The sequence below is a fragment of the Mus musculus genome, chromosome 2 (genome assembly GCF_000001635.26).
Source record: "Mus musculus strain C57BL/6J chromosome 2, GRCm38.p6 C57BL/6J".
NCBI lineage: Eukaryota > Metazoa > Chordata > Mammalia > Rodentia > Muridae > Mus > Mus musculus.
Window position 1 is genome coordinate 31,656,656 of NC_000068.7, and position 12,610 is coordinate 31,669,265.

Genomic DNA, 12,610 nt, shown 5'->3' on the forward strand with positions numbered 1-12,610 from the left:
AAGTTCACACCTGTGTCCCAGCCTTTGTCAGACATAGTGGGATCATCCTTTCTATACACTGAACCGACAGGCACACCGCCCGTGTGTCCTCACCAGCCTTTGCACTTGTGCTCATGGGAATTCACACTTGCCATAGAAGCCATCCCTCTTTGGAAGTTGCCAGTGTGGCATGCATGGCCAAAGAAAGACCCTTATACTTTGGGAGTCGTGGCACAGAGGGGCCACTGGCACGTTAGCTTGCAGGTCCCATGACTTTTCTCTGGGACTCCTCCCTCTTAAGCCTTTCCCTCCTTCGTATAGAAGGAAGGAAGCATTTTCTTTGTTGTTTTTGTCATTTTCAGACAGTCTCCCTGTGTAGCCCTGGGTGTCCTAGAACTCACTGTCACAGAGCATTGTCTGTCTCTACTGCCAGAGTGCTCGGATTAAAGATGTGTGCCACCATGCCTGGCTAAAAGAAAGCATTTTACTGAGGCTTACTGACAGTTGGAGAGGGTTATTAATGATTGTCATGATGGGAAGCAGACAGGTGTGGTGCTATAGCAACAGCTGAGAGCTTTATAGACTGAGCCACAAGCAGCAAAAGGGACATTGGGCCTGGCGTGGGCTTTGGAAGCTTCAAAGTTCACTCCCAGTGACACACCTCCTCCAACAAAGTCACACTTCCTATCCTTCCCAAACAGTTCATCAGCCATGGACTAAGCATTCAAATATATGAGCGTGTGGAGGGAGGGAGATACTCATTCAGGCCGCCACCCCCTGATGCCAGAATGCTTTACATTACTTTATTTCTTTTCTAGTTTTTGAGATGGGCTCGTCTATATGTCCCATGCTGATCTTAAACTCACTATGTAGCCCAGGCTGGCTTTGAACACAAAGCAATCCTGCTGCCTCAGCTTCCTTGAATACTGAGATGACTGTCATATGTCACCATGTACAGCAAGTTCTTTCTGGAGGACCAGATGTTAGTCAGGTAAATCTTTCCTCCTCCTCCTCCTCCTCCTCCTCCTCCTCCTCCTCCTCCTCCTCCTCCTCCTCCTCCTCCTCTTCCTCCTCCTCCTCCTCTTCCTCTTCTTCTTCCTCTGCTCATTTTCATAACAATAGGGATCAAGCCTCCTGGGGCATCACACACACTAGGAATAGTTTTAACCACTCCAAGGCTGACCAGTATTCTATTTCTTCTCAGGAATCCATAACAGAGGATTCTAGAGAGAGGGCAATGGTCTGAGTTTGAAACCCTACTCAGCCATTTACTGTGTGATCTTGGGCAATAAACTAACATCTCTGTGCCTCGGCCTTCTCAGATGGAACGTGGGGGGATACTTAGCTCTAAAGATGTCACAGGGTAGCAGGTATAAACAAATACAGTATACAAGTGTGTGTCTGGAACATAGTAAGTGCTCAGTAAATACAAGGATGTCTTTGGTAGGTGAGTGTGGTTATAGCTTTTGCCACTACCAAGACCTGCACCAGCAGCAGCACCACCACCACCAGCAGCAGCAGCAGGAGCAGCACCAGCACCAGCAGCACCAGCACCACCACCAGCAGCACCAGCAGCACCAGCAGCACCAGCAGCAGCAGCACCACCACCACCAGCACCACCAGCAGCAGCAGCACCAGCACCAGCAGCACCACCACCAGCAGCAGCAGCAGCACCACCACCACCAGCACCAGCACCAGCAGCACCAGCAGCAGCACCAGCAGCAGCAGCACCACCACCAGCACTAGCAGCCACACCAGCACCAGCAGCACCAGCACCAGCAGCAGTAGCAGCAGCAGCAGCAGCAGCAACGCCACTCCAGTACATTCCTCAGAAATGTCAACTTCTCTCATCTTCAAACCTTTCCTGTATTCTACTCAAAGATCTCCTGAGCTAGGAGAACAGATACCTTGAGTATGCCTTGGAGCTGGCCTGCTGGGACCTGAGTCTGTGCATGGGTGGAGAAAGTTTCCGACAGTTGCTGGCAAGTTGCCATGTCTGACTGCTTCCTTACATCATGGCCATCTCAGGGGAGTCTGGCTTCTTCCATGTTTGTTGAGAGCTTCAGAAGCAAGTGTTGCAGGACAGCAGGGGAAGCCACGGGGGGCGGGGGGGCTGTCCTGACTGGGCTTTGGTCACACACAGGCACTTCTGGCATATGCCTCTATGGAGAGGCATCTTCAGGTCCAGCACATACAAGGGGAGAAATTGAAGAACTCTGAACTGTGAGATGCTCATGATCCTGCTGAAATAACACTCGGGAGACCTAAGAGGAGGCTGAGATGACTCCGTGGGGGAAGGGGGCTGTGAGCAAGCTGACAGCTTCAGTGCAATCCCCAGGATACACCAGATGGCAGGAGAGCTAGACTCCCTGGTGAAGTGGAAACTTCTAGATCTTTGGAAAGCTTATGCTGAATGATGGTTTCCTGGTACACACAGGTGGAAGGATGTCTTGCTAAAGCAAACACATGAAAGACTGTTTTCCTGAAGCAGACACGGGTGAAAGGATGTTTGGATATGGCAGACACGTGAAAGGACTCTTGGTGAAGGAGTATAAATATGACCTCACAGACAGTGGGAGACAAGCACTGAGCTTTGGTTTGGTTTGCTCCGCCTCACTATTCTTCGCTAAAGGCGCGTGTGTATTGGTTCGCCTTACATAATGTCGTTGAGAGAAACTTGCCCAAGAACTTCTTGTGAAGTTCCTGTGGCAGCTTGCTGATTCTGTGGCCTCGCCTCAGGCAGGTTGGTGAGCCTGGTGGCTTCTTCAGGGTTGAACTACAGCTGCCTGGTGTCTGCTTGATGAAAGGATTGGACTGTAGCTGCTGGTTCATGCCTGGTGTCTGCCTGCCTAGAGGACTGGTCTGTGCTGCTAAGTTGTGTTTGATGTTTGCTAACGGATTGAACTGCTGCCCAAGAAGTTTGAGCTCACTCCCAAAGAACTATTGCTGAACAGGTCCACTGCCCCACATCCTAATAACTTTTCTCTTCTACTTCCTCTGCTGGGTGGTGGGCTAGAGGAGAAATTGAACCCCCTATTAAAAGTTGGCTGCAAAAAAATTATGCCTACAGCCTGGTCATCCTCTGACCTCTGCACACATGTGCCATGGTACATACAAATCTGCAAACACACATGGGGGCTGTTTCAAATGTTTGTAAAGAAGTACTACTCCAGTGTGTATCCCTGGGTAGACATCTTTGCACACCTCTGCTTGGAAAATGAAACCAGTCTTTTGTGATTTCATTGACCACCAAGCAAAGCCAGGGTGTGGATGAGAATCTGTTCACAGAGCCCCAAGCTCCAGCTCCCAAGGCCCTCTTTTCACACTTCTTCAGATGTTCTTGTTGGCCGTTCTCGCACGGAACCCGCCTGTCCACTCATCCCAACACCTCCCTCAAGGCTCACTCAGATGCCACCTTTATCCAGTGAGGCTTCTCTGGGCCTCCCTCACCACTCCCCCTATTATCTCAGAACATCTCAGTGCCCTGGTTGCTGAGGTAGCAACAGGCCCAGTTTTGTGGTCCTCAGAGCACCTGATAACTGCCTAATGAATATGTTTATTTATTCATTCAGCAATTATTGCTTTCCCCCTGCTGCCATCAGAGTTGTGCCAAAGTGGAGGTCCTGATGCATTCAAGACTCGGCATACTTTGAATCTCACCACTCAGGAGACAGAGGGTGGCAGATTTCTGAGATTGAGGCCAGCTTGATCTACAGAGTGAGTTGCAGGATAGCCAGCTATATACAAGAAATGTTGCATCAAAAACCATATATATGTATATATTTATGTGTATATGTGTGTGTGTGTGTGCCTCACTTGTAATCCAGACATCACCATGACCGAGGAAAGCATTGCTGCTGGGGATGTGATGGACATCAGTACTACTGTATGCTGGGTAGTAGTGGCGCATACCTTTAATCCCAGCACTTGGGGGGCAGAGGCAGGTGGATTTCTGAGTTCAAGGCCAGCCTGGTCTACAGAGTGAATTCCAGGACAGCCAGGGCTATACAGAGAAACCCTGTCTTGAAACACACACACACACACACACACACACACACACACATATATATATATATATATATATATAACTGTACATGACTTGCTACAGACCGGCCTCATCCACAACACGTCAGGCATGTGGCATACAAGAAGTTGCCAAAGCCTTAGACAAGTGCAGTGCCCCTCTGTGTAGAAGTTAAGTCCAGTTCTTCCTCCCAGCCCCACGCTCCCAGAAATAAGACTCAGACTTAAAATATATTTACAAATACCTTGACCATATAGCTAGGCTGTACTCTTTCTAGATCATAACCCAAACTAACCCAGTTATTGTAACCTACATTCTGCCACATGGCTGATTACCTGTGCTCGGGGATCGACATATCTTCCCAGGCTAATCCTCCCTGCCTGGCTCCATCGCAGAATTCTTTCTCCCTTGAAAATATCCTACTTTCTATTTTAACCTTTCCTATAGGCCATAGGTTTTAAAATTGACAGATAGATCCATACAATGCATAAAATACTCTCTCTACACATCTGTGTGTTTGCATCTGATTGTAATGAACCCATGTATGTCAAGTTGGTAGGGGAACTTTGTGCTGAGCACCAATGTGGCCTAATTAGGGTTGATGAAAATAAGAAATTAGGGAAATGTGTTGGCCTCTGTAAAACCAATTGAGAGGAGAAGCCACATAAAGTGGGGAGGCTATGAGCTAGCTCATCAGGAAAGGGGGCAAGCTCCAGCATGCAGTTGTGTGTAGTAGGATATCATTAAAGAGTACTTCAAATGCAAGAAATGCATAAATCAATTTGTTATCTAAACAAAACAGAACAAGGCAGAAATGTATTGAAGACTATTTCAAGGGTGCCTAACATTTATTTTAGTAAAGTGAGACAGTCAGAGATGAAAATGACTATAAAGAAGAAAGAAATAACCACGTGGGAGTGGTGCATCTTTAATCCCTTCCCTCCCCAGTTTGCTTTTTGGTCATGATGTTTCATCACAGGAATAGAAAACCTTACTAAACAAGTTGGTACCTGGAGTGGGGTATTGCTGTGACTGACCTGACCTTGTTTTTGGGAGGACTGTGGAAGGGCTTTGGAACTTTGGGCTAGAAGAACCACTGACTCTCGAGAGCTCTGTGGGATGTTCTGTAGGGGCTTGGAAGGTAAGAATGTTGAGAGCAGCGTGAAGGATGGAGCTCTGGCTTGAAAAGTTTCAAAAGGAACTTTAAAGACTATTGGGGCCATTTGTCATTGTAAATGAAGATTCTGTGACTCTGGTTAGCAGAGGCTGAAGACTCGCCTATGATTAACAAGATACTAGAACTACTAAAGCAAAACTTGGCTTTGCTGGGATACTTGATTCTGGTTGACCAGAGCTAAAAAAATTAGCAGTGGTTAAGAAGAGACCAACATCACTGAGGTGAGATCTTCTGGGAAGTGTTTTCTGAGAGCACAGAGAAGCTGTGTTCCAGAGATAGCCAGGATTGTACCTTTTGCTGCAGCTGGACTTGGTAATGTCACCCAGGTGGTACTGGCTTTGAAGGCATGAGGGGTTATGAAGAGCAACTGAGGCTTGGCACTGTGAGAGGCCTGGAGAGGTCATTGGTGAAGGTGCAGCTTCAATGTCAGTTGAAGGCCTAGAACTGAAGGGGTCATGCAGAGAAATTGAGTGCTTGTCCTGCAGCGGGGATGCATGAGCACCAGTGGAGAGCTTGTCTAGCATCCACAGCACTGCACAAAGTGGGTGCAATATGCATGCCTATAATCACAGCAATTGGGTGGAGGAGATGAGTCAGAAGTTCAAGGCCAGCTTTGGCTACATGAGACCTTGTCTTCAAACAAACAACTACCAAACCAAACTACCACCACCACCAAAAGTCCAGATTTTTGGACCATTCTCAGAAAAGGTCTGTTTCTGATTAGGGGAGAAAACAAGAAGCAAACAAGAAGATTCATCGTCAAGAAATGAAACAGGATCAGAGTTGAAAGAGAGACTGGAGTGTTTGTCCATGGGGGGGAGATCAGTAGCACCTCTCCAGCACCTCCCTGCAAGACAAGGGGCCATGCAGAAAAAAAAAGCCAACCAAAAACCCATCGTGAACTAGCAATGGGTAGTGTTAGTTCATGGGACCAAGGGGAGGCCAGAGGGTTTGAGGGTGGGGCAAGTGTGGGGGGGGGGAGAAGAAGTGGGGGAGTGGGGACAGGTCTGTAATAAGAGTGAGGTAGAGATGTGTTCAAACCCCAAAAATCTCTTGAGACTGGCAGAAGTTAGGATAGTTCCTTCCCTGTTCTGGACCTGTATGCTCCAGGGCACATAGCTCTACGGTGCCCACCTTCACCACCACTGCGGTCCTCCCGTAGCCTGGTGGCCAAATCACAGGGTTTAACTTCCTCTCTCCGTATAAGGATGTGTCTGTCCAGCAAGCACCTGGAATTCCTCTTCATGCAAATGAGCCCTTCTCAGCACCTCAGCCCAGCCAATAATGTACATTCAACCCCTAGCCACTCCCCAAGGTTTATATAACCCTATTACCCCTGAATAAAGAGGGCGGTTAGTGCAAACAAGACAAGCAGGGGCTGAGTTGATGCACTTAGAATTGCTTCCTGGTGTCAGGGGAAGTTACCAAGAGGAAGAGGAAGAGGAAGAGGATGGAAGTTGATTCTGTTTTTTAAAAGCTCCCTCTTACTGTTGTGTGTAATTTGTAGTTTGGATAGTGGTGTGTGTGTGTGTGTGTGTGTATGTGTGTATGTGTGTATGTGTGTATGTATGCCCCCACCCATGTATATGTGCATGTGCACATGTGTGGGCATGAAGTATGTGTGTATTTGTATGTATTTATTCCTGTGTGTGTGTGTGTGTGTGTGTGTGTGTGTGTGTGTGTGTGTGGCAGGAGTTGGCTGTTGGTAAAATGCTTGCTATACAAACAGGAACAGCCAAGTTCAGTTCACCAGCACCTGCTGCGGACCAGCCTCAGTCTTTCCCCTGTTCTTGAGAATAGGAGGACTGGATCAGTGCAAAACCAGGGTCTAAGGCAATGAGGCAGGTGCAAGCCGATAGGTGATTTATTGCTGTTCTGAAATTGCGCTTGGAGACAGCTTTCAGGTTTGTCTTCTTTTTTGTTCTGGGTTCACCTCAATCTTTTATTGGTTACACATTTCCTTGTTGTACAATAATACATAATCAAAACCCTTTCATTATTTTTCTCAAACCCATTATTTTTCCTAAAAAAAAAAAAAAAAACAACAACCATCTAACTATGCTGCCAGAAAGCACAATGCACACACAAAGTCACAGTTCAGTGTCTGCTTTAGCAAATTACACATTAACTTTTAACTCTCAGGAAACCCTCCAAATCACAGGTCAGCTGGCATAAACTTGCAGTTACGGCATTCACATAAGCACAGAAAGGTGCTAAACAGGTCAGAGTAATATTCATATTTTAACTTGTCTTAAATTTGCAAAATCTCTTTATTAAGCTCACCCAAATATCTATTTTTTTTGTTTCTTGTTTGTTTGTTTGTTTGTTTGTTTTTCAAGACAGGGTTTCTCTGTGTAGCCCTGGCTGTCCTGGAACTCACTCTGTAGACCAGGCTGGCCTCGAACTCAGAAATCCACCTGCCTCTGCCTCCCAAGTGCTGGGATGAAAGGCATGCGCCACCTCTGCCCGGCTCCAAATATCTATTTCTACAATACTTTTCAAACTTTTTTCTATAAGCAATGTTAATTCCCCTTGCAGCCTTCCCCAGGGTTCCTTCACAAGCCCAGATTCTATCTCCTAGAACTTGTACCCAAGTTTCCTTAGCCAGGCAATCGCAGGGGGTCAGATCAGCATGTTCCAATTTGTCCAGGAAGTCAGTTCACTAGTCCACCAGCCCCCTCCAGGGTCCAAACTCCATCCTTTATCATTTTTATTATACATATATCTTCCAGATTTCCCCAACATTATATCTAAATCCAACTGTTTATTATTAGAGACCTCCCCTCATGGGGGCTCTCACCATTGCTCACTAACCCAGTAGACCCAGCTATTTCTTCCTCTATCCTGTCCCTTATATTTTCCGTAGATGTCCCTTTCCTCGGTGGTCCAGGCCCACTGTTCCTTTTCCTTGGGGTCTTCAATTGTTTTAACTACTAAAACCTCAGGTTTCTCAAAAACATTTCCTGTTTCAAATAGTTTCTGGTACAACTTAATCCTCATGAGTTGGCTAAGACTTCCCGGTGAACAGTTAAGGCCGTCAGCCTCCACATCCAGAGCCCCTTGTCTGGATACGCCTGGGTTGATTGCTTAAATGGTCAGGGCTGGAACAGTTTGGTTCTAGAAGACATCGGAGCCATTTCCTTCTCTAGTAATGCCCTCAACCCCTTTCCCAGAAACTTTTCCCAGAGCTGCATTTGAGGACAAGTATGATACAGAAAAAAGGTGAAACAGACAAGCACATGAGACAGAGAAACACTAGAAATCCAGGGATGCATTTTTCAGGTTGACGGTGCTCCTGCAGCCGAAACTGTGCCATGCAGCGGCATCCGCAATCATGTGGCACCTGACAAGCACCACATAAAAAGATGGGCATGGTGCCAGTGCCTGAAATCCCAGTGCTGTGGACGTGATGCCGTCCACGTACAGCTGAGGCAGGGAAGAGAGGCAGGGGGAGCTATGGGGAGGTTAGAGGGAAAAGGAGACCCTGACTTGGGAATCTTGTTGAAACTTCTTGTCAACAGAGAAAGAATAACTCCAGTAGTTAACATCTGCTTCAGACCTTTCTCCTTTCCCAGCTGTAAACTTGCAGTTTTCTAGGCGTCTCCCCAGAGATCCCATTTATAGGGCAAGGGCTCTAAATCCTCTGTGCAATCCTAGTGGTTCCTGTCTGGTCATAGTTCCATTCAAATCATCTTCAGAGCCGCTCTAGATTGGGTTTCTCTGTGCAACCCTGGCTGTCCTGATACTCACTCTGTAGACCAGACTGGCTTCACCCTCAGAGATCTGCCAGCCTCTGCCTCCCGAGTGCCAGGACCAAAGGTGTATGCCTTTCTTAGCTAATGCTAAGAAAATGAACTGTGGGGGCTGGTGAGATGACTCAGTGGGTAAGAGCACCCGACTGCTCTTCCAAAGGTCCGGTGTTCAAATCCCAGCAACCACATGGTGGCTCACAACCATCTTTAAAGAGATCTGACTCCCTCTTCTGGAGTGTCTGAAGACAGCGACAGTGTACTTACATATAATAAATAAATAAGTCTTAAAAAAAAAAAAAAAAGAAATGAACTGTGGTCCTCCCGTGACCAATGCCCACACCTGGGTAAGTCTTACTTTCTGAGTGCATCTCTTTCTCTTAACAGAATCCTGTGCTTAAGGGCCCTATTAACATGTCTTCAATGACACTTTCAATTCTGCTTGCCACTTGTTAGTCCTAAAATTACTTCCTGTGTCAAAGCCACAAACCCTTGCTTGGCCTAAGCCATGCTTCCTAAAAGATTACAGCAGTCCTGAGAGGTGACAGTGTGGAGCTATCTCTTTGCTGCGGTCTCAAAAGACTAAGGTGGAGAACAACAGAAGATGACACCTAATGCTGACCTCTGACCTCTATACATATGAACCTGCACACACATGCGCACATCCAAGCATAAACTAAACAAAAGCACACGAAATAGAGCAGACATGATTTTCCATTGAAACTACAGACTTCTGAACTTCTCTTTTGCTGATGAGGTGGTGAGGCTGCTGGCTTGGTGGCTCACAACCTGACTTTGATCCCAGGAGCCTGCGGTGGAGGGGAACTTGCTCTTGCAGGTGGTCCTGGGTGTATGTAAGCACACACAAATACAAGTTATCAAATGCAAAATAAGCAAAAAAGAAGAAGAAGAAGAAGAAGAAGAAGAAGAAGAAGAAGAAGAAGAAGAAGAAGAAGAAGAAGAAGAAGCAAAGCTTCAGCTTAAGTCCATATGCTTAATAAGCCCCAATCCCAGATGTGCAGCTGTTTCTAGGTGCCTCTTCCACTGCTTGCTGCTGAAAGAATAAGTGTGGAGCAGAGAGAGCAGCTGGGTAAAAATCTGAGTTCTAGTCACAGTTCTAGGTTTGTTTGGGGGACCAAGTGGCCTCAGGCAGTAATTGGAAACAGTCTGACCTCTTCCTAGATGGGCTGTTACAAGTAAGTAACGTGCTTGTGGAAAACTCAGCACAGAACCAGAGAGCACTCAGCACAGGAGCAGTGAGCACTCAGCACAAGACCAGTAAGCACCACTCAGCACAGGAGCAGTGAGCACTCAGCACAAGAGCAGTAGGGGCTGGCGAGATGGCTCAATCGGTTAAGAGCACTGACTGCTCTTCCGAAGGTCCTGAGTTCAAATCCCAGAAACCACATGGTGGCTCACAACCATCCGTAATGAGATCTGATGCCCTCTTCTGGTGTGTCTGAAGACAGCTACAGTGTACTAATGAATAATAATAAGTAAATCTTAAAAAAAAAAAAAAAGAGCAGTAAGCACCACTCAGCACAGGAGCAGTGAGCACTCAGCACAAGAGCAGTAAGCACTACTCAGCACAGGAGCAGTGAGCACTCAGCACAGGGGAGCAGTAAGCACTCAGGATAGGGCCAGAGAGCACCTGGAAGATGTTTGGTTAATGGTGAGGATTCTGAGGAAAAATTGGTGTTAGATGAAATGAGGCTGGCTGCTGCTGCTATGTGAATTCTAGTCTTTTCTGGGTTCCAGTTTCCTTCTCTATAACTAGGTATCCACAGTGTCATCTCACTGCCACAGGCTCTGCGCTGTGACTGCTTCGAGGATGAGCAGGGGAAAGTCAATGTCTTTCCCTGAAGGATTAACCTGGACCAGTGTTTTGGTCTAGAGACCCTCCCTGAGGCCTACAGCTTGGGCAGGACGTCTTAAAGGACACCACCGCCCTCTTATGGCCACAGCTGACTCAACAGTTGGACTCTGGCTGGCTTCCTCCAGGCCTGAGGGTTGACAGTGACTGTCCCTGGCTGCTCAGTGACTTCATGTCATTGATTTCCTGGCAAGGTTGGCTTTCTTTATAAGTGTAGTTGTGAGGGTTGGTTAGAGTAAAGAATGCTGACCATTTGGAGATTATAAGCAATTGGCCAGATGCATCTTCAGGAGGGAGAGGACCCAATTTGCCTTACTTTCTGCTCACAATATGTGGGGCCTGTCTGACAGTTTAGTTTCCTTTAGAGTCCCTCATTTGAGTAGAGAATTGTGCTGTTGATTCTGTGAGGTTGAAATTCAATGTGCCTCAGCAAGGAATGACAGTACACACTTCTGGGAGGTCCCAGCATTTGAGAGGTAAATGTAGACAGATCTCTGAGTTCAAGGTGTACAAAGCAAGTTTAGGCTAGCTAGGGCTACACAGAGAGATTTTTGTCTGAAGACAAACAAATTCAGTGGGCTTCAAACCTTGCAGGGCCAGGGGAAATGGGGATGAGTGAATGATGGGATAAGGGGGAAATAAATGCCTTTGTTAAATAGGCCCAGATGAAGCCACAGGAGACGCCTGTCATATCTTCCATCCACTACTGAACAGCATCCACTCAGGTGTAATCGAGTATAAGCAAAGTCCTTGTACCCTGTGTGCATGTGGCCTTGTCACAGGAATTTGAACCTGTTTCTAGTTGTGGTGTGGGTCAGCCCTTAGCACACATCTTTACTCCCTCTGGCTGGAATACAGATGTGCCCTTAGTACACACCTTTAGTCCCAAACAATGAAGGTCAAATTAGTTTGTAAGAAGGAAGCACCCATGTTTAAAAGTGATGTCTAGGGCTGGTGAGATGGCTCAGTGGGTAAGAGCACCCGACCGCTCTTCCGAAGGTCCAGAGTTCAAATTCCAGCAACCACATGGTGGCTCACAACCATCTGTAATGAGATCTGACGCCCTCTTCTGGTGTGTCTGAAGACAGCTACAGTGTACTAAATAAATATGTAATAAATAAATTTTGAAAAAAAAAAGTGATGTCTAATTGAGTGGCAGAAAAAGTGACAAATCAGAGAAAGATTTGACAGAGTAGGATATGCCCCACTCTCATGAGGAAAGGCTATTTAAGAGCACTCCGGGCAGTGCTTATGCCTTTAAGTGCCTTATGCCTTTAATCCCAGCACTTGGGAGGCAGAGGCAGGGGGATTTCTGAGTTTGAGGCCAGCCTGGTCTACATAGGAGTGAGTTCCAGGACAGCCAGAGCTACACAGAGAAACCCTGTCTTGAAAAAGAGGGAGGGGAGGGGGAAAGAAGGGGAGGGGAGGGGAGGGGAGGGAGAGGGAGGGGGAGGGAAGGGGGAGGGAAGGGGGAGAGGGGAGAGGGAGAAGGAGAGGGAGAGGGAGAGGGAGAGGGAGAGGGAGAGGGAGAGGGAGAGGGAGAGGGAGAGGGAGAGAAGCACACAGAGAGGAAGGAGGCAGTTTTACTTCGAGAGTTCCCCCCCACACTTTAGTTTTTCAAGACAGGGTTTCTCTGTAGCCTGGCTCTCCTGGAACTCACTCTGTAGACCAGCCTGGCCTCGAACTCAGAAATTCTCCTGCCTCTGCCTCCAAAGTGCTGGGATTAAAGGTGTGTGCCACTACTGTCTGGCATTACTTCAAGAGTTTTATAGAGACATATTTAAGAAAGAACAAGTGAGACACACGTA